Below are 23,779 nucleotides of genomic sequence, written 5' to 3'. Positions count from 1 at the left end.
AATTAAAATTTCAGAGATATATCACTATATACCAGGGATGTCTAAAAATTTTTAAAAAGACTGACCATGTCAAGTTGGCCAACATATGGATAGACTGGAACTCTCCTACAGAACTGTTGGGAATGTAAATTGGTAAAATCACCTTGGTAAACAGTCTAGAAATTTTTAAAATAAGTTCAACATACATTTACACATGCCTCAGTCATTCTACTCCTAGGCATTTACTTGAGAGAAAGGAAAGAATATATTTATACAAATACTGTACTTGAAGGTTTGTAGCAGCTTTAATTTTAATAGCCCCTAAACTGGAAACAACACAAACAGTGATCTAAAGGTTAATAAATAGGACAGTTATGGAATAACCACACAATACTATAAAATCACTCAGAACTCCTGATATATGCTACTACATCAATGATTCTCAACATAATTTTGCTGACAAAAAAAAAAAAAGATAAGAAAGAGTAGCTACTCCATTATTTCATTTAGCTAAAACTGTCGGGAATATCACTATAGTCATAAAATGCAGATCTGTAGTTCCCTGTAGATGAGGTGGGCAATGAGCTGTGGGAAGGACAAATAAACAAAGGAATGTGAGCAAAGACTGTAATTGTGAATGTGATTATGTTCATTATGTGGTATTGTTAATTTGTGATGATGGTTTTATGGACGTATACATATGTCAAAACTCATCCAAATGTGTACTTTAAATATGTGGTGTTTCTTGCATGTCAATTATACCTCATAAACTCTATTAAATCAAATCCTAGTGAGAATCATTTATTCTCACACATACACAACTTTGTAGGCCTAGGCTGTTTTAAGCAAGGACCAACTGGATGAATCCATTTCATAAGGAGTGGCTAGAACTGATATGCATCCTACTAAAGAACTATGGGTAATATCGGGTGGCTCTGCTTCATATGTCTCTCATCCATGCTCTAAGCACCCTAGTTTCTTATGATGATGGCAGAGTGAGAAAACATGAAGAAAAAAAAAAAAGATACACACAAAACAAAACAAGGCATCTTAAATCTGTGATTTGTAAATGGCATGCAGTCATTCCTGATTCTTTCAACTTCTTAAAGCAAGTCACATAATCCATTCCAAAGTCAGGGGTAGAAAATATACTTCACTCAACACGAGGCTCTAGTATGTATGGTTGAAATGATGGTTGAGGAATTGAGCCAGTAAAGCAATCTAACACACACACACAGTATTATGCTCAAAAGAACAAATATATTTTGAAAAGTACTTCAAAGCAACAGAAATCATATTGTTCCTTATCTTTATAACTTTCCATTTTATTGTAAGCTCTCATCTCCTAAAACTTTGTATATCAATCTTCATCAAGAGGTTTTAATACAAAATTGATAGCTAAATGTGTCAATTAAATTATAACAAAATTCCTGAGAATATTATTTTAAAATTACAAAGTACCTGATCCTATGAAAAACAAAAATAAAAAATGTACCCTGGCATCCTCCTCAGCTATTATCATTGAAATACCAAACTGTTGATACATTGAAATATATAAATTCCTCCACTATTATATATTTTTCCAAATTGAAATCCCCATGTAGCTCATTGTATTATTTTTAAACTGTTTGGAATTACACAAGTTCTAAATGTTCTCCACGTTTTCACATTTTCCTCATTTCTCTGAAAAATATCCAAGAGAATTTTAAGGCGATTTATGTGTATATAGGTTTTGGAAAATGTTGAGATGTATTACTCATCCCCATGGATTAGTAATTCTGCTGACTAACATAGCTGCCCACACAGTGTTCTAGCTAGCATAAGAGGAAGTTGGACCATTGAGGATATACTATAAACTATAAACTGATAATTCTGAGGGGAGCAACTTACATTTGTTAAAGTAAGTTAATAATAGCTATATTATCTACATAAAGTACTTCTCCAAGATGAAACACAGAAGGCTTCCGGAGAATTTCAGGTCAAATAAAAGTCATATTTTAGTCCGAATATAAAACATTGCAACAGTCTTCCTCAAAAGAACAGCCATAACATTCAAACTGAAAGGACAAGAATCTCTCAGGACGTGTTCTTTCTCTGACATTTATAATAAGTGTTTGCTCACAGCAAGAGAAAGAAACAGCTGAAGAAAAAAGGTTCAACTATATCACTTTAAACATGTGTGTGATTTTCTCTAACTGTTCTTTAAAACTGGCTAACTCAAGAATAATTGTTGTGTACAAAACCCAGCCTATATATATTAGTAGGAACCGCTGTCAAAATAATATTTGTTTTTCTGGCCATTACTGCTGCAGAAAAGTGGATAGTGAAGGTAGAGGGAAAATATGAATTTAGAAGACATTTATTTTTTTTTTCCACAGGCACAACTCAAAAGTTGGTAAATGGAAAATAAGAATAGACCTAACCTTGGCGGCTGAACTCAATATAGAAGACCAGGCTCTGAGCATCCCACGTCCACCCTTTTGATCTTATTATTGTGACACAGAAGGAGAGGAAAGCCCTGCTGCTTGGGAAAACAGATCATGGATGGAAAGGTAAATGTCAAGGAGAAATCATAAGCAAAAGGAACAACATTGGTTTGCATAGCATGCCAACTAAAAAAAACCCATAGCTGGAAAACAGTGAGTGAAACTGTAGGAAAGAAAATAAAAGGCTAGTAAGGTCATTTCTCTAAAGCATACAGAAGTGCTAACTTGCCAGTTTCCTGACTTTTTAGTTGGAGGATATTTTAGGGAAAATGTGTCATATGCGTGAGTTCATGTTTTTCACAAGAATAACATGAGGGATTTAAGGTTTTTCTTTGTTGTTGTTTTATTACTCCACTGGACGGTCCTTATATATTGCCTCATTTTTCACCAGAGCTTTTCACATTGATATTTCTGTACCTATCAACTGTTCAAATAGTGAGGACTGAATTGGGAAGTTCAGAAATAATTGACCACAGAACACAAATAGTCTACTGGTTCAGAACAAAGATGACAGCACCAATTAAACTTTTCCCAACGTTCCACCTCCCGGAAGAGGAGCTTACATTTTAATAAATGCTTGTCTGAAGGCCACATGGTTTGTTTGTATATTTTTGCTTAGTTAATAAGAATGACAAATCAGGATGGTTCTTTTACCAAGCGATACACAGACAAGGATTTTATTCAATCTGTTTACATTACTGGCCTTGACATTTGCCAAAACATCACTGCCAGTTTACCTATTCCACGATCCTAGTGGCATATGTAGTATTTCAAAATGAGTCAGGCACATACTTTAGACTGGACAATGTACTTTTCCTGCATGTCCAGAATGGGGAATTTGAATAGTGAACACCTAGGGAGCCTCTGCTCTAGAGGGTCACTATGAAGTCATTTATATAATGAAATGTAAGACCATTACATGACACAGGAGAGATTTGCAATATAAAACATAGGCTGTTAAAAAGGAGGCTAAATCCCCTAGCCAGTGTGCTCAGTGGATAGAGTCAGTCTGCAGACTGAAGGGTTCCAGGTTTGATTCTGGTCAAGGACACATACTTCGGTTGCACACTCAATTCTGGTCCTGGTTGGGGCGCTTGGGTGAGGCAACCAATTGATGTGTCTCACATAAATGTTTCTCTCTCTGTCTCTCCCCCTCCCTTCTAGTCTCTCTAAAAATCAATGGAAAAATATCCTCAGGTGAGGATTTTAAGAAAAAGGAGGCTAAAACTTAGAATCATATCGTTCTCAATCAAATCAGTGTGTGTGCCAACATAAATAGAAAACAAAATAACTGGAATATATCCTGAGAGGTTAACTATTTTATTTCCTGGATATTATTATTAACAGTGGTTTTATATTTTCTTATTTATATGACTATATTATGTTCTAATCAACATGCATGTGCATTTGTGATATAAAAATAATAACAGATCTACACAGGTATAAATATATATACACAGATATATACACTGATACCTTTATAGATAATGAATAGCACACCAGTTTTATCATTGGGCACCTGCTGGACTCCCATGAGAAATGTTATTAGGTAACCTACACCTGTCAAGACTTTTAGTGTCATAAGTAAAATCTCGCATTCTGCCCTGCATGCTTTCTCCTTGTTTTCAGTGTCACACTCTCAAGGAGCTGAGAGTGATCTCAGACTAACAGTTTTCTAAAAACTGGGACTGTGGTAATTCAGCTCCAAGGAAATGAATTCTGCCAACTGGTTTGAGGGCGCTTGGAAGCTTAAGTCTCTCGATGCAGCTGGTTGGTATCTTGATAAACTGAGATAAACCGACATTCTGTACCTCCAAGTGTGAATCCCTGGAAAGGACATACAATAGGCAGTCTAACCTAAGTAGTATCCTTATTTTAAAAACGTTAATCTGAGTTTATAATGAGAAACTAACCAGACAAATTCAAATTGATAAACATGCCCCCAAACAACTGGTCTGGTTGCCTCAAAAATGTTGATGTCATATAAATAAATAAAAAATAGGGCCCTGGCCAGTGTGGCTCAGTTGATTGGACATCATCCAGTGCACCTAAAGAATGATGATTCAATTTTTACATGCCAGGGTTATCGGCTCAATCCCTGGCAGGGGGCATGCAGGAGGCAGCTGATCCATTTTATGCTCTTACATCGATGTTTCTCTCTCTCCCTCTTCCTTCCTCTTTCTCTAAAAATCAATAAACTATTATAAAAAATAAAATAAAAAGTGGAAAAATGTTCTATTTTAAACAAGAATTATATGGCATCTCAATTATATGCAATATGTAATATACTGAGACAAGTCTATAAAAGACATCAATGACATAAATGAGGAAATTTTAATGTGGGCTCCATAGTAGATAATGCTATTTTATTAATGTTAAATTTTCCGAAACTGATACTACTTAATAATTAACAACACTTGAGCTTGAACTTTTAAAATATTTACTTTTGTATATTTCTGACATATTTTTGTTTATTTCTTAAAAAAATATCCCATGCTGCCGAAACTGGTTTGGCTCAGTGGATAGAGCGTCGGCCTGCGGACTGAAGGGTCCCGGGTTCGATTCCGGTCAAGGGCATGTACCTTGGTTGCGGGCACATCCCCAGTGGGAGGTGTGCAGGAGGCAGCTGATCGATGTTTCTCTCTCATCGATGTTTCTAGCTCTCTATCCCTCTCCCTTCCTCTCTGTAAAATATCAATAAAATATATTTAAAAAAATATATATATATCCCATGCTGTCCTAAGATCTAAATTCTATAACATCCAATTTCTTGTCTGTGCAACTCACAATGGTATTCTCTGAGCTGGGAACAATGCTTGCCCAAGTTTTAATGTGGTGGCTAACATAGCAATGACAAGATTTCTGCCATACCTCTGGGGTTGGTCCCAAAGTGACCAGCTCAAGGGGTCTAAGACCACTGCCTATGCCTGGCCAGCCCTCCGGCTGAGTATCAAGATCTTGGTACTCTCATAATTCATTCAGAGCTATTATTCAGACAAAGAATGAAGTTTGGGAAGTAATTAGAATAGGTTCTTGGATCAAATGGTAGATCTTGTGCTTCAGGCTCTTGATCAGTAGAGAGGAGTGATAAAATGTCTGTAACATGGGGGACTGAGAGGATGCAATGGAGTAAAGCATGGGCTTTATTATCACAGAAAAATGGGAGGGTTTTTAAAAAATGATTTGATACTTACATGCACTCCCAGGTCATTTATATTTTATAAAAGGAGAATTGAGGGTTTTGGGGGGAAGTGGGGTGGGAAACTTAACTTGACTTAAGCCTCCTTGTGATCAATGCTTACACTAGCATACTCTAAGAAAGACATCAATGAGTGTGGTTTCTATAGGAAAATATAAAATATTTACTATATAAAATATTAAGAAGAAATTTGCTATGAGTTACACACAGGATCAAAGTATCTAGATTCTCTTATTTTTAAATGATTTAAAGGAAGTTTCTTCTATATCAAACCCCTGTGGAAAGATGTTATTCCCTATTATTGAGATAAAAATATAAGCCTAGAAACTAGAAATAAATGTTTATTTTAAAATTTTTGTCTATTTTTTAATTGGTATATACAATTAAAGAGTGGAAAACTTTGGAACAGTATAATTCACAGTTATTGATTTTAAACTTTCGCCCCATTTTCACTTAGTAAATGGTAGTCTTTCATCTCAAGTTTTGCCCAATGTCCAAATAGTAGTTTTTATTTAGTAAAATCACATCCTGTTTGAAGATTTTGCTATTAATGGCTTTATTAGGACATTGATTTAAAAATTTCTGTAAGAAAAATGTGGTCCTTCCTTATTAACTTCATTTTGAATTATTTACATCTGTTCTGTTGAACATCCCCTTTGATCTACATTGCATTGCACTAATGATTTTTTGCAAACAACAGGAACATGTTTTCCATATTCCCTCAGCAAATATAAATGCTAATAGTGAATCTATATGAAAAATGTCAATATAAGTTTAGATTAAGTACAGTGTTGAGCCTGGTTTGTAACACCCATATTTCATTAATGAGTAATATTATTTATCTTTTATGCTTTGACTATTCAACAGAAGCAGAACATTAACAATATACCTACAGACAGTGGTTACAACATACATCCAAACAACCAGTCACAGAATTGCTGGGAGTGTAAAGAAGAGACCAAAATTAGCTTCTTAATCAGAATGCCACTAGCTCTGTAGGCTATATTCTGTGCCTAAAAATTATGATAATAGAGCATAAACTCCATTATTTATGCATCAGAATGTACTAGATACTACTCTCTTTTGTTTTACATTTGTTTCTATGTAAAGTGTTCTTACTCCAAAGTCAAGCCTGTCTTCTCAAACCTATGGCTATTATCCGCAGTATCTCCTGACACTCTGTGGTAGGCAGGATTCTAAGATAAACCCCATTGGTGTTTGAGTATGGCAAGGGTTTGTTACTTGCTTCTAGTCAATAAAAATATTACAAAGGTGATAGGATGTCATTCTCTCTCTTTTTTTAAAAATATATATTTTTATTGATTTCAGAGAGGAAGGGCAAAGGAGAGAGAGATAGAAACATCAATGATGAAAGAGAATCATTGATTGGATGCCTCATGCATGCCTCACACTGGGGACTGAGCCTGCAACCTGGGTATCTGCCCTGACCAGGAATCAAACTGTGGCCTCCTGGGTCACAGTTCAATGTTCAACCACTGAGCTATGCCAGCCGGGCTGTCATTCTGTTAATTTGGTTACATTATATTGCAAGAGTGTTGGGATAGACTCATTATTAGCAGTCTGGAGCAAGAGATTCTCCTGTGGGCTTTGAAGACATAAGTTGTATAGCAATAAATTGGAGTCCCAAAGAGACTAGAGCTCAGCTGACATTCAGTAAGAAAATAGGGACCTCAATACTACAATGGAAAGAAAATAAATTCTATGGGACTACATCAAAATAAAAAGCTTCTGCACAGCAAAAGAAACCATTAACAAAACAACAAGAAGGCCCACTGCATGGGAGAACATATTTGCCAATGTTATCACCGATAAGAATTTAATCTCCAACATTTACAGGGAACTCATACAACTTAACAAAAGGAAGATTAACAACCCAATAAAAAAAATTGACAACAGACCTAAATAGATACTTTTCTAAAGAGGACATAAGGAAGGCCAAGAGACATATGAAAACATGTTCAAAGTTACTAATTATCTGAGAGATGCAAATCAAAACAACAATGTGGTACCATCTCACACCTGTCAGAATGTCTATCATCAACAAATCAACAAATGACAAGTGCTAGCAAGGATGAGGAGAAAAAGGAACCCTTGTACACAGATGGTGGGAATGCAGACTAGTACAGCCACTGTGGAGAACAGTATGGAGTTTCCTCAAAAAACTAAAACTGGAACTCCCATTTGACCCAGTGATCCCACTTCTAGGAATATATCCCAAGAAACTAGAAACACCCATCAGAAAGGATATGTGCACCCCTATGTTCAGAGCAGCACAATTCACCATAGCTAATATTTGGAAACAGCCTAAGTGCCTATCAGCAGATGAGTGGATTAAAAAAACTATGGTACATCTACACAATGGAATACTATGCTGCTGTAAAAAGAAGGAATTCTTACCATTTGCAACAGCATGGATGGACCTGGAAAGCATTATGCTAAGCGAAATAAGTCAGTCAGAGAAAGATAAATATCACATGATCTCACTCATTTATGGATAATAAATAACATTATAACCTGATGAACAAAAACAGATCTAGAGACAGAAAAGCATTGATCAGACCATCAAACCTCACAGGGAAGGTAGGGGAGGGTGGGGGTAAGGGGGAGAGATCAACCAAAGGACTTGTATGCATGCATATAAGCCTGACCAATGGACAGAGACACTAGGGGGTGAGGACATAATTGGATGGGCGGGGGGGCAATAGGGGAATAAGGACACATATATAATACTTTAATCAATAAAGAAAAAAAAGAAAATAAATTCTAACAACAACCAAGAATGTTTGGAAGAGGACCCCCTGAACAAAGACAGCCCAGTCATATCTTACACTGAAGCCTTGTGAGACACTGAGCAGAGGACCCACATAAAAGTTGCCTGTACTTCTGACCAGTGGAAACTATTGAGATAATAAATGTATGCTGTTTTCAGTCACTAAATTGTTACACAATGATAAAAATCTACTGCATACTACCTCACCTACAAAATATCTCAGTACCTTTTCTTGCATTTCTTCTATGTACAAAAACTTAATAACATGCCTCTCACTTCTGTCTCACTGACTCCTACTTCTCCTCTGGACTGACATTATCTGTCACCTCTCAGAAGACTATTGTGACTCACTACAAAACAAATTAGGTTCCTTCCCTGCCTCTTCCCATGGTAATTGTATATGCTTACTTACATTTTATTTTAATAAATTCCATATGAGGCTCTTAAATGCAAAGAATCATGCTTTACTAGTATAAACACATAATAATCTGGCCACTCAGTGTGTATGTATATGTATGTATGTATATATGTATATATATATATATATATATATATATATATATATATATATATATATATATATATATATATATATACCGTGTTTCCCCGAAAATAAGACAGTGTCTTATATTAATTTTTGCCCCCAAAGACACGCTAGGTCTTATTTTCAGGGGATGTCTTATTTTTCCATGAAGAAGAATACGGTACACATTTATTGTTAAATGAAAATAAAGGAAATTTATTACCTGTATACGGTACGGTAGTACGGTAGTTGTCAACACAAACCAGACAAACTGTGAATCCTACAGTATCAAGAATTTACTCATTTATTCAATGACAATCATGTCATCATCTTCTGGAACATCATCATAACAATCCAATTCCTGAATTTCCTGGTGAATTTCTTGTGACGCCATTTCTTTCAGAATCAGTGAACCAAATCTCTCATGTTTAGCAATAGCACTGCCTTTAAATGAGTACTTCTTGTCAAGGTAGCCTGCTCGCAGTGCATTTGCAATGCAACTGTCAGTGATTTTCTCCCATGAATTCTTCACCCAAGTCACAACTTCTTGCAGTTTAGGTTTCACAAAGTTTCCACGCTGATTTCTCTCCATTCTATTTTCAATGTAGTCATTAATTTCCATGCGCAAATTGTCTTTGAATGGCTTGTTTATTGCAATATCAAGAGTCTGGAGATAGGCCGTCATTCCTGCGGGAATCATTATCTGACCTATTTTTCTTTCGTGAAGAAATGTCTTCATGTCTTTAGCGCGGTGAGTGCTGGCTGCATCCCAGACTAGCAGACCTCTTTGGCTCCCTCGCATAACAAGCGGCAGCATTAAATCGACCCACTTCCTTATAACTGCTTGTGTGGCCCAGGCTTTTTCAGTTTCAAGAATAAAAACGCCCAAAACACGTTCAATCTTTTCCTTCTTGCCCTTAGAAATGATTAAAGGTGGGATTTTAGTGCCACCCAGAAGAATTGCCAAAATACAGGAAACACGTGCACTTTCCTAAGCAGTGGAGGGAATGTACGCTAAGGAGGCACCCCGCTGTTCAATTGTTGTTTGAGATGACTGGCCCATAAACACTGCAGTTTCATCCATAGCAATCATGTTGGAAAGATTGTATTTAGAGAAGTCAGCATCATCAATAAAGGACTTGAATGCAAGTGCTCGCTTAATAACTTGCGTATCTTCCAACCTAAACAATGTTGTAGATCTTCTTAAAGACAGTTCACTTTGCTGAAGGAAATTATCCAGCCAGTGTTGTGATGCTTTGAAGTCTTCAGGGGCTATGTCAAACTGTGGTGCCATTGCAAGGGCAAATTCTTGAATCTGAGCCCTATTCACAACCAAAGCCTTTGCTCTCCTGTCAACAACCCATTCACAGATCAGGTCTTCCAGCTCGGAAAATAATGGTTGCCGACCTGATCCACACTTGTGCTTTTTAGCATTTCCCTTGTCCACTTGTTCAATGAGGTTACCATACTCTGCTCGCCATTTTCGGACCAATCGGATACTCAACATCTTCTCTTTGCAGAAAGCAGTAAGATTTTGGCCCCAAGAGTCTTCACGATTCCTTTCTTGTACTCCACGGAGTAGCTTTTTCTTTTTGCGCTCATTTCTAGGGGTAAAAAAAAAGGAATTGGGGTATCAAGGTGGGGGGGGGGATCACTCAAAATGACACAGGGGGGATCAGAGGGGGGAATCAAAATGGCACAGGAGAATCAGAGGGGGGATTACCATTTTAGTAACCCCTTTTGATCCTCCTGTGTCATTTTGATTGTCCCCTCTGATCCTCCTGTGTCATTTTGATTGTCCCCTCTGATCCTCCTGTGTCATTTTGATTGCCCCCTCTGATCCTCCTCTGTTATTTTAAGTGATCCCCCTCCCCCCACCCCTGTGCCACTGAACACCTTCACCAGACATCCCCCCTACCCCTTTATCAGACATTTACCCCCTGGGGCTTGCCTGGGGACTGTCACTGGGCTTGCTGGGCCTGGATCTGGGCTGGAGCAGGGTCTGCCACTGACTGAGAACCTTCAGTCATCATGAAGGCGGCCGCGAGCATCAGGTAGTGTCACCAGAGACAGACCAGCACTCACCACCTTCGCAGCGTCCCGTCTGCTCTAATCCTCCTGTTCTTCTACACTCATCTGCGAAAGTCTCCTCCTCTCTCCTGCCCCGCGCTCACCGCTCACTCCGACCTCCGCTCCGCCTCCACACAGCAGTGACATCAGAACTCTGCCTAACGTCACTGGTTGCTAGACGCCAGTCGGGGCGGCCCTAGCAACCAGTTTACAGTAAATTAATTTTCATTCTGAGACAGAGCCTGGGGGCCTTATTTTCGGGGGATGCCTTATATTTCACTCAGAAGGAAACCTGTAAGTAGGTCTTATTTTCCAAGGATGTCTTATTTTTGCGGAAACACAAAATATATATATTAGAGGCCTGGTGCCTGAATTCTTGTATGGGTGGGGTCCGGCCAGCCTGGCCAGGGGGAGGGGACATGGGCGGTTGGCCGGCCTGCCTGCTGGTTGAACTCTTGGTCAAGGGGACAATTTGCCTATTAGCCTTTTATTATATAGGATATACACTGAGTGGCCAGATTATTATGTGTTCAAAGATCATAATAATCTGGCCACTCAGTGTATATTGTGCTTCCATTACCTATTGGAATGGTCCATAATTCCAAGTTTTAATTAATTCTTAAACTCTCAGTTGCATTGGAATCACACAAATTCTGGAACCCATTTTAGATTTACTGTATTCACACTTGGGTGTGTGAAGATGCTCTTCTCCCAACCAATCTCCCTAGTCTTATATTCTACCACATGCTCCAGGAACTGCAGATGCTATCATTGGGATTAGCTATAATTTGCTAAATGTTTGCTCTCTCTCTTTTCTAGATGCCTTTTCCCTTTCTCCTCATCTTTTTAGAATATCTATTGCCCTGTTTTTGTGTGATGAAGTTACTCATTCTTCAAAATTCAGATTAAAAATCAATTCCTCTAAAAAGCCTTCCTCAATCCCTAGACCTGCTGACTGCCGCTCCATTAAACATAATTATTAATTTACAAGTATCTCTTTCCTAAAGTCTATAAAAGTATGGCTTGTGTCAAATTAATTGCTGTGTTCCAAATTGATAGTATGATACTTGAAACATGAGACTAACATATTTTTCTGAATGAATGAATAGATGATAGATAGATAGATAGATAGATAGATAGATAGATAGATATCAAAGCCTTATAAATAGAAATACCACAGAGCTATGGACCTATGCTTTCAAGATCCTCCTGATTAGGAACATCAGAGATTGTGCTGGAAGTAATAATGTCCTAAGGCAAAATAACATGTGAGGCAATTCAACTCTCACTTTCAAGAGATTTTAATATGTGCCACACTCCCACTCCCATTTGAGAATTGTCAAAGGGAGGTTCAAAATTTTCTGGGTATTTTGAGGTGTAGAACAAGTTTGAAAATTGTCACTGGGATGCAATGAAGCTACTGTTGATGTATAGCTCATGGAAATCCATCACATTACTGTGGCCATGTTTCTAGATCACAGCCACCAGCACATGTCTTCAACAGAAGAAAATTTACATACAAATTTTCATATTAGGGAACTGTTCATGTTCTTAATGCCCAGAAGTACATTAAAAAGTATTTATCTTTTAACTTCTTTTATACTTTACACCAAGAGCATGTTAAAACAACTCTCTTACAATATAAGATATGATACTGAATGGATAGAAAAGAAATTTTAAATTTTGAAACAAAATAAAAATTATTTTTGGCAGTGGGTTTAGGGCCTGGGATGCTGGGCCTGGGGCAGCTGAGGAGTCCAGGGACAAGCGGCGCCATCCCTGAGGCCTGCAGACTGGCAGACTCTGCGTGCCCCCCCAGAAGTCAACCAGCATCAGCGACCAGGAGCAAAGGAGGGCAGCCCAGGGCATGTTCATCCCCAGATATGCAGAGCTCGGTGGGTGCTAGTGGAGGAGTCCGGAAGGCAGCGCTCTGTCCAAGCAGCCGGAGCGTAGCCTGGCCTCGCCCTGCCTGGCGCCTTGTCCATCACAGCGCGGTACGCTGCCCTCGCCGAGCTTGCCTGGTTGCACTTCCATGCTGGCACCTGTTCCCACCAGGAGCTGGGGGCCTCCGACCTACTTGGCCATATGCACCCGGACCTGCTGAAAATGTCTGCATGAACTCCCAGACAGTGCTGCTCCTGCGCTCACTCCTGCCGTCTGCTTCCCGGGCATCCTGTGTAGTCTCTCGCGTTCCTTCTGATGTCTTTGGGCCCCAGCATCCAGCCCTGCAGGCCACCCAACGCTATGCCCACATCCTCACAGCCCTGGAGTGTGCTACGTCATCGGCTTTTCCTGCTGGGCTTCCGAGCTCAGCCTGGCCCAGCAGCAGCAATAAGAAGTACCATGGTTCTCAGGTGTATGTCACCTTTGCTGTTAGTTTCCACCTGGTGGCAGGAACTGGCGGAGCCTCAATCCTGGCCACAGCAGCCAACCACCAAGCGACAGAGGAAGAGGAGCAAGCCCTGCAGCTGCTGTCTGAGATGGAGGAGACCTACCCCTCGGAATATGAGTTCATCAACCAATTCCAGCCGCCTCGCCCTAACCACCCTACTGCCAGCCTGGGCTTTCTCCCTCCCTGCTCCCACCTGGGGCTCCTCCCACACCCAGAGGAGTGAGCACCTTCCCCCAGCAGGCCTCACTGGTTAGGGTCCTGAGCTTCACCAAACCTTCCCCAGGAGAGACTCTGCCTTTTGGATTGTTCATGCATCCCTGCTCTTGAAACCTGGGGTTCCCGGATTTTAAATCATGCACTGTTTCCCCTCTTGCCCCCTTCCTACCCCCGAGGTCACTATTCATTACCAACCGGAACTTTCTTTTCTTGGGAAGCTGCTGACAGTGGACAGTCTCAGTTAGAGGTGTCAACAGGGCCCCAGTGAAAGGGGACCGTGCCCTGCAGGCTGCCTTCATAATGGTCAGTGTCTGGAAATCTCTGTGCTTTAGTTTTTGGACTCCCCATCCTCCGTGTTCTGGTTTGACGGGGAGAAGGAATTGCTGTTGGGAAGCAGAACAAGTCTTGTCCTCGCCCTGCCCAGGCTTGGGTGGCTGGAGCCCAGGCAAGGAGAGAGCGGCAGGTGTGGGCCTGAGGCCCAGAAAGGATCAGAACGAAGGCGCTAAACCTCCCCAGCCCCTTTACCTTTTAAAAATGAGCAGTTTTAAGAGGAAAAAACAAAACCAAGCAAAGCAACAATCATCTGTTTTGTTTTGTTTTGTTCTTTATTGATTAAGGTATTACATTGTGTTCTTATCCTCCAATTGCCCCCCACCCCCACTCATGCCCTCACCTCCCTGGTGTCTATGTCCATTGGTTATGCTTATATGCATGCATATAAGTCCTTTGGTTGATCTCTCCCCCTGTCCCCCACCCTCCCCTGCCTTCCCTCTGAGGTTTGATGATCTGATCCATGCTTTTCTGTCTCTGGATCTGTTTTTGTTCATGAGTTTATGTTGTTCATTATATTCCACAAATGAGTGAGATCATGTGATATTTATCTTTCTCTGAGTGACTTATTTCACTTATCATAATGCTCCCCAGCTCCATCCATGCTGTTGCGAATGGTAGGCGTTCCTTCCTTTTTACAGCAGGGTAGTATTCTATTGTGCAGATGTACCACAGTTTTTTAATCCACTCATCTGCTGATGGGCACTTTTTCCAAATCTTAGCTATGGTGAATTGTGCTGCTATGAACATATATCCTTTCTGAATCATCTGTTTCTAAACTAGCAACAAGATTTGTCATTTTATCACTATTTATCCCATTCTTTTGGGCTCTGCTGTGTTTGGGGGCACAGATCCTTCCAGCCCACAGTAGTTTCTCCCTGAACCTATCCCAGCAGAATGCAGACCCCTTCCCTTGCTCAGTCCCTCCCTGGGGCCTTCCTGTGGAACTCAGAGCCCCCCCAGCAGAGGGGCTGAGGACTACTGCCTGGCTGGCTGGCCAGCGTGGTGCTCCTCGGGACTGTGGACTGAGATGTAACCGGGCCTCTGTGCAGGCACAGAGGTCACAGCAGAGCAGGAAATGCACCACTCTCCACACAGGAGCCACAAACCAGTAGGTTCCCCTGCCTGAGGTGTCAGACGGCAGGCCTCTCTGTGTCCTCCAGGCTTCAGGCCTCCCCTAAACTGTGAGGGGGCTACAGCTTGCTACATGCCCCTCCCCTTCTTGAATGTCCTCTGGCCTTGCATTGTGCTACTTGTGGGCTCTTTCTTGCCCAGCCATCACTCTGGCTTTCCTGTTTGCCGCCCATGGCTCTGCATCTGGCTGAACTTTCTATCCTGACAACAGCATAAAAGTGGAAGAAACTCGAGAGACCTTCAGTGTGGATCCAGATGGCCAAGCGTCTTTGGAATCAGTGTCCAGTGCAGAGCTGAAAAGCAGATGGGTCCCAAGGATCAAGATCAGAGAATAGATACCACTGTTGAACGGTGGCTCAGAAGGAATGGTAGGCACCTCATTCTTTGGCCAGATCGCCTGGGGAGGTCCTGACAGACACCTGAGTGGGTGGTGAAGACCACGTCTGCACACGAATAAGCGGCTGCCCGGAGTTCACCGTGATGCCAAAGTGTGTTCCTTAGTGACTTTCACCCCAGCCCCCACCATTAGGCAAGAAAGATCGCGTGTGACAGCTGCACAAAAAGCCAGGGAGCTGCACTGTGTTGTCTTTCTGTCACGTCCGAGTTTGTCTGGCAGATATCTAGGGTGTGGCCAGCTCTCGCTGACCTGGGTGTTTGGGTGTCTGAGGGGCAGATCAGAAGACCAGGAACCAGACATGCCAACCAAAATGACTCATCATCTCATGAGGCCCCAGACATGACCCTGTGGACTGTTCCATGTAATTCAGAACCCACTTTTTAGAACCGTCCACATCTCCAGCCTTTCCCCCTGCTATCCTGACACTAGCATATAAATTCCCCTGGTTGTTTTTTTTCTAGGAAAAAAAAAATAAAAAACAAAAGAACATAAATCACAATAATCCCCCCAAAAATAAACATAATTTTTAATTATGATTTTATGCCACAAATAATAAGCCAAGTCTTTGAATTTTAGTCATACATTTCTATAAACACTGACAACTGTTCCCTTAGTATAAGTTATTTCCTTGTGTCTGACCACCATGGCTCAGTGGTTGAGTATGGACCTATGAACCAGAAGGTCACAGTTTGATTCCTGCTCAGGGACATGCTTGGGTTGCAGGCTCCATCCCTCATGTGGGACATGCAGGATGCAACCAATCAATGATTCTTTCTCATCATTGATGTTTCTATTTCTCTCTCCCTCTCCCTTCCTCTCTGAAATCAATAAAAATATATTAAACAATTAAATTATTTCCTGTGTCAGATCTGATTTTATTACTTTTATAACATTATTTTATTTTTATATTTAAGATCATGAAGTGGCTGCACCAGTCTGCATTCCCACAAGCAGTGTACTTGGGTTCCCGTTTCTCCACAACCTCACCAACACTTGTCATTCGTTGATCTGTTAATGGTAGCCATTCTGGAGGGTGTGAGGTGATTGTGGTTTTAATTTGCATCTCTCTGATGATTACTGACTTTGAGCATTTTTTCATACGTTTCTTGGCCATTTGTATGTCCTCTTTAGAGTAGTGTCTATTTAGGTCCTTTGGCCATTATTTCATTGGATTGCTTGTCTTCTCTTTGTTATGCTGTATTTGTATATTTTGGAAATTAACCCCTTTCAGGTGTATCATGGGAAAATATGTTCTCATTTACAGTGGGATGGCTTTTCATTTGGATGGTGGTTTCTTTTCCTGTGCAGATGCGTTGTATTTGATGTAGTCCCACTTGTTTCTTTTTTCCTTTGTTTCCCTTGCCCTAGGAGATGTATCAGCAAACATATTGCAACAAGAAATGTCTGCAATTTTGCTGACTATGGTTCTTCTAGGATTTTTAAGGTTTCATGGGTTATATTTAAGTCTTTTATCCATATCATATGTCTACATGTGTCTATATGTTGGACCGGTGAAGGTGGTGGTGGTGGTGGTGAAGTACTGATTTGTCTGGGAAAATTACTTCTTCACTAAGATGTGGTAGTAACAGAATATTCGACTGGAATAAAGATATGTCCTATATACTCTTATTGTGTTTAATCATTCACTCTCAGAAGATAAGAGTAAATACTTCTTGTTTATGTGAAGAAAAGTAACGCAACCACTGCAAGGTAATCTGACAGATACTTCCCTTGGAATCTGATTCATCTGTGAGCTTTGACTCCATCCTATTGATTAATGAGTCAAATTATATAAAGTCCTAAAAAAAGTGGTAAGTACTAAAAGAATAAAGAATAGCACTTTTTCTCTGTTAGGCTACTGCAAGTTTTATGACAAAACCTGCTTGAAAAAATTACACTATTGCAACCTGAATAATTATCTTATTTCACTTGTTAAAATAAATAGCTCCTTTATTTGAATTTGGGATTTTTTTTTTCTGAAATCACACTATTGAAAAAAACAAGCATTTAAACCACAAACTAATCCATTATTGTATTCTCTATTTCCCAGATGGTAGAAAATGTATTAAAGCAACATAATTTATTGTCTTTAGACTGAAAAATAAAACTAAGTAAAGCTAAATTAGAAGAGTTCATATTAGGGGAAGAGATCATAGCAGAATAAATTGTGTGTGATTTTTTTTTACAACTTATATTATACAATAAGAAAACAAAAAACTGCCATCCACATTTCATATTATTGACCTTTGTAGGTTTCCAGATAAAATATAGGTTGTCACCTATATTTGAATTTCAGAGAAAAAAAACAAATACTTTTTAGTATAGGTATACCCCATGTATTTTCATTTGCTACAACTGGTATTGATACATTTTTACCATATTCATTTTTACAGACTTGTTGACTGCCTACAGTCCAATTCTTGTAAGAACCATGACACTTATGAAAGAGAATATTTGATTTCTTCAATGAGACCCTCTAGTGCTCTTCCTGTATCATACAAATAAAGAGGCTATAACTTTTAGATGATGCAAATATAAAATGTTGGGGACTTTACCAGTTTGAGCTGACATTATCACTGAGATGTTGAAAATACAGATGACAACTGCCTCATATAATAGAATAGACCCACAGTAGACTTTCTATAAGCAAAAAGTAAACATTTGTTGTATTAAGTTCCTGAGATTGGAATAATGATTACTCCCACCTCATGACCTAACCTAAACAGACTGATATCAAAATTATTACTATCACCCAGCTGGCATGGCTCAGTGGTTGAGCATTGAACCAGGAGGTCATGATTCAATTTCCGGTCTGAGCACATGCGTGGGTTGCAGGCTCTATCCCCAGTGTGGGGCATGCAAGAGGCAGCCCATCAATGATTCTCTCTCATCATTGATGTTTCTTTCTCTCTCTCTCTCTCTCTGTTCCTCTCTGAAATCAATAAAAATATATTTAAAAATTTATTACTATCAAAGTGAGGCCATCTGTACTTTATGATCATTCAGGATAGCAGTATTAGTTCTAGATTAAATTAAATATATAAAATAAGTAAATTTTCATAAAATTCATTCAAGCTTTGGTAAGAATTTATATCCAGTTTTTGCTATTTTATTGATGTTTATATAATACCATAGGTAATGTTTTTATGAGGATTAGAGATAGTAATGGATAAGCCAATATCTGTTAAATTATTTTAATACTAGAGGCCCAGTGCACAGATTTGCACACCGGTGGGGTCCCTCGGCCTGGCCTGTGCCCTCTCGCAATCTGGGACCCCTTAGGGGATTTTGAATAGCTGGTTTTGGCCCGATCCCTGAAGGCCTGATCCAGACAAGAGGGAGCCCGATCCTGTGCATTGAGCGTCTATCCCCTGATGGTCAGTGCGTGTCATAGCAACCAGTCGACCAGTCATTCAGTCATTTAGTCGTTCAGTTGCTTAGGCTTTTATATATATAGATAATTCTCTAGTGACCACCCAAATTATTAAGTTGAATTTATATGTTCTATTGCCATAAATCATGAGAAGGACTTCTGACTCCTTTCCAGGTAAGTCATATTATATGTCAGATCTTTCGAAAAATGTGACTGGTTGCCCAAGTAGAATATCTGAGACAAGTTGGAAATAAGGGACTTCACCATGAGAGAAGAGTCACTGTCATTTTTTTTTCCTTTAGAAACATCCTATGGTTATAAACATTATGCTGTTTGATCTAAAAATGAGGAAATCGGTCCTTAGGGTAAAGAAATTATCTGAATATGTCTGACTTTCCCAAAAGGAATACATTTACTATATATGTGGCAAATTTTAGATAAATGACAAGTTAGCAGATAATACAGTGGTGGAACCAATGTGATGTGGTGTCAAATGAGAATACTAATGGCAAGGCTGGCTCACTGTTGAGACATTGAAATAAAACTCTTTATAATTGCTCTATAGTTTCATTTGTAATATATCTTCAAATGAAGCAACATTGGTTCAGTCTGTCATGGTATACATTTTCAATTCTGTTTGTATGTTATAATCTTCAGATAACTTTTTATTATTATTTTTAATAAAAGTGTTCAGGATCCTCACATAGGAATTCCAATTCAGTAGAATTAATCAGTATCTTACTTTTACTGGCTTTATTGGTGATTTTTATAAACTTACCAGTCTTGCTAGAAAGCCTTCATGATTTTCTTGATATACCATATAACATAGTCTCAGTTTGTAGAACTAGAATATGTCAAGCACATTCTTTGCTAAAAGAATCTTAAGAATATGAAGTAAGGGTGGTTTTCTGTTATCTATGCCTGAATATATTTCTTAAATATAGAAAGCTTAAAGAAAAATAGAGAAATATAAAAAGAATATAGGAAGGTATTTTAAAAGATTGAAAGAAATACAAATAGCCAAACAAAATTTCAATTTCTTCTGAGCTATCATTTCTGTAATGTAGTAGGCAAAATATCATACTCCTATTTGAAAGGTGTTCTTGTAGCTATCCTAGCCACAAAACTTTATCCATAGAAAATGATGGTTGTTAGATTTCTATTACACGTTAATGATTATATTGTACTAGAGGCCCGGTACACGAATTCGTGCACTGGTGGGGTATGGCCATCCCATCCTGATGGGGGCTGATCAGACCAGGCTGGCAGGGGAAGGGAACGTGGGAGGTTTGGGGGGGCCATTTGGGGCTCTGATCAAGCTGGTTGGCTGCTGCAGTGGGCATCATAGTGACCGGTCATTCTGGTCATTCCGGTCATTCTGGTCGTTCTGGTTGCTGGGCTTTTATATATATAGATGCTTTAATTTTATATATTTTTTATTTATTCCTTGGCTAGTTTCTCTGTTGTTCTGCAACAGTTTTGTATACTGATATAGTCATATTATATTTAATTACTAAAAAAATTAAGTAATGCTATTTATAAACAAGGCATCTTTTGGTTCTATAGAAGCTCACAAGATAAGTAGAATTTACAATATAGCAAAAAACAAACAAACCAAAAAACAAAAACTAAACTTTAGTCTTCTTAACAATAGGTAGTTAGGATACTATTACCACTTGGTTAATGATTTGACCAACAGACTTTAGTAATCAAGTATTACCACTATAAGGGGGCAGATTTTTCATTTTTTATGTTTGTATTACAAACAATTTGCATTACTCGAACTTTGAACAAATTTCTCCCATGAGGAACATTGTATTGAAGAGCAAACATTTTTCAACCAATAACTTTTGGCCATGGGAAATATGTTCTTTATTATAATCTCAAAACTGTGTCCAATTAGAATACTATTTTGACCCTAGTAAGTATTGAAAATCACATATTACATATCTATGAGTTCACAAGCCTTATTTTACTATATGCATATTTCATTGTCCCATAAAACCTGTATGATTTGACCAATCATATTAAATTGAAAAGACCCTTCACAATTTATTTTTAATTTCCTATCTTCTTGGTTATTATACTTGTATAATCTCTTCCAAAGTAAGTATCAGCCATTAAAAGGCATAAAATGTTAAGTATTTTCCTACTCCCTTCTTCACTACTAGCCAAGATTTATGATCATAGCCTATTTGGCCATCAGTAATAATTTACATAATTCATAATCTACCCATAATCTACCTTCTTTTCAAATTGTGGGCCCTCTCACATACTAGTGTACCCATCTGTACACAGTGACAACTTATTATTTCCCTCAAATAAATTGAATTATATTGCTTGCTATTTCCAGAAGTCTTTTTTATTAATAACAACTTCTAGATTTCCTTTCTTCTGAGTGTTCTAATTTCAAGTTTACATTTTATATACAAAAACTTTCTATTTGATATTCAGAGCCATATAAATATTTTAACAAAATTTTTACTGAGAATGCAGCATTGAATCTTTAATAATTAAGATAAATTGGTTTTTTGGAGTGCAACTCAACCATGATTTTGCAAATATATTTTTACAAATTATTATATGTACTTTTCATTAGAAAAGAGTATTTTCCTGTAATCTCAGTAGCAAGACTGTAGAATGATTTGAATTGATTTGACATATTTATAATAAATCATTTTAATTTCCAGGTGTTAGAGAAAAAAATAATTGCAAAATCTCATTAAAATGCATGATTTTATACTGTCACTGTCTTTGTCTAAGTGGAGTATTTTATTCTCTCAGCTTATAAAAGCTGTATGTACTAATCCTTCTTTGTATATTCCCTACTATGTTTCACATTTAGCAAGACCGTGGGTGGGTTAAGGAGAGCAGAAACTTTTCTTGATCCACCCATTCACTGTGGGAGAATATAGTTGGACAGAAAATTTTTATTTTATTATGGTTCTTAAACTTTATTTCCAGTATCTGAAACTACTAGTAAGAATTTTTTTTTAGATATGTGGACACTGTTTTCATTTTAAGGCTATTCTTAGTGTATCTTCAAAATGTTAAATTATGTTATTCAAATGTTCCTGGAGTTCTTTCTACCTTGATATGTGCTATTCATAAATATATGCCTCTGATGGGTTGGAAACCTTTCACAAATTTTTTTACTTCCCTATCTTCTTGGTTGTTATACTTGGATAATCTCCTCCAAATTAAGTATTAGCATTTAAAGGTAATATAAATGTGCAAATAATCTTTTTTAAAGCAAAATTAGCTAATAGATTATATTTTTTGAAGTCGATTTATGTTTATTCTACAATAACACATTTTACTTGCAAACATAATTGTTCATGGGTAGATCTGACAGCTATAAAATATGTGTGTGTATTTTTAAGCTGAATGTAATACATGAATTTCGTAGGTATATACAAATAAAATACAATAAATTGTGATCTGCAAGAGAGCTTTATCTAGTATGTATATCAGCCATTCCAATTTCAATTTGGTAAATTTTTTATATGCACTTCCAATATTACATGTAATATTGGAAGCTATGATTAGAAACAAGCCTGGGGGACTAGATGAATCATGGGATTGCTAATAGGATATTAAGTCTTTTACATCTACACAGTCATTTGGTTGAAATCTAGCCAACATTAATAGGGTACCATATTATAATTTGACAAATGAAATGACTATGTTATGAGACCCAGTTTTATTGAACAGAAGGCTATAGAGTACTTTATACTGACCAATGCAATCACTGTACAATTAAAGGTAGTTTTTTAAATATCTGCTCAGGACCATCCATAATTGCTCTCTGAAAGATCAATAACATTCCTTAATTTGTATCTAATGTGAGATAGTTTTGGGTGATGTAAATATCAGATTAGAAGGAATTAGACATTTAAATATCCCATGTAATAGAATATTTTTCAAGACTCATTTTCTTTAAATGTTTTGAATGTGATATGGTAACATGGAGTCAAAGCTCAAAATATTGAAAATACAGCAATGAATACAGCAATGAACATAACCAGAAAAATTCTTTCCCTCTTGAAGCTTATATTTTAGTGAATATTAAATAGCCCTTATTTTTTAGAAATGTAATTTACATTAAATGTTATTTTAAAATAATATTTAATTAATAAGGAGCATTTACACAGAAATGTCTATCTGGACCAACATTTGGAAATTGGTGAATGCAATTCAAATTGAAGAAAGAAAACAAGCCCTAGCCCGTTTGGCTCAGTGGATAGAGCATCAGCCTGCAGACCAAAGGGTCCCAGGTTCAATTCTGATCAAGGGCACATACCTTGGTTGCAGGGTCCTCCCTGGCCCTGGCCCTGGTCAGGGCTCATATAGGAAGCAACCAATTGATGTGTTTCTCTCACATCAATGTTTCTCTCTATCTTTGCCTCTCTCTTCCACTATCCCTAAAAATCAGTGGAAAAATATCCTCAGGTGAGGATTAACAAAACAAACAAAAAAGAAAGAAAACAAAAAACTGTTTGATCATCTCAAAAATGCTGAAATAATTTCTATAAATAAAATTGAACAGAAATTTCTCTTAAAGAATCTTGTTTTGAATAAAACTAAACTTGCTAATAAGAATTATCTATATAGTACCCTCATCATTGGGGGTGGAGAACTCCAGCAAACATTATGTTAAATATTGATACTTTGGAAACTTTTCCCATAATGGAAAAAAACTAAATAATGATATTCGTCATCAGTAATGTTGTGTAGGTTTAAACCAAGGCATAAGTCTAATAAAATAAATAAGTATGTATACCTTGGGAAGAAAAGGACAAAACTCATAATTATTTGCATGTGAGAAAAATATTCCTCTCTTTTAAAAAATCTAAAATCATTACCAAAATTATTATTAGAATTTTTTG

General features: G+C 38.0%; 1 pseudogene across 1 annotated transcript in view; it reads left to right on the top strand.

Annotated features, from left to right (window-relative positions):
• Positions 1–13,663, top strand: part of LOC308246005 (transmembrane protein 127-like) — a 40,086-nt pseudogene extending 26,423 nt beyond the window's left edge. The window contains exon 2 of the transcript in view: positions 12,955–13,663. The product of the transcript in view is annotated as a transmembrane protein 127-like (transcript). The remainder of the gene's footprint in view (positions 1–12,954) is intronic.
• The last annotated feature ends 10,116 nt before the right edge of the window (positions 13,664–23,779 follow it).

The sequence above is a fragment of the Plecotus auritus genome, assembly GCF_963455305.1.
Source record: "Plecotus auritus genome assembly, chromosome: 4".
Lineage (NCBI taxonomy): Eukaryota > Metazoa > Chordata > Mammalia > Chiroptera > Vespertilionidae > Plecotus > Plecotus auritus.
The sequence above is the reverse complement of the archived record's forward strand: the minus strand, read 5'-3'. Positions and strand labels throughout refer to the sequence as shown.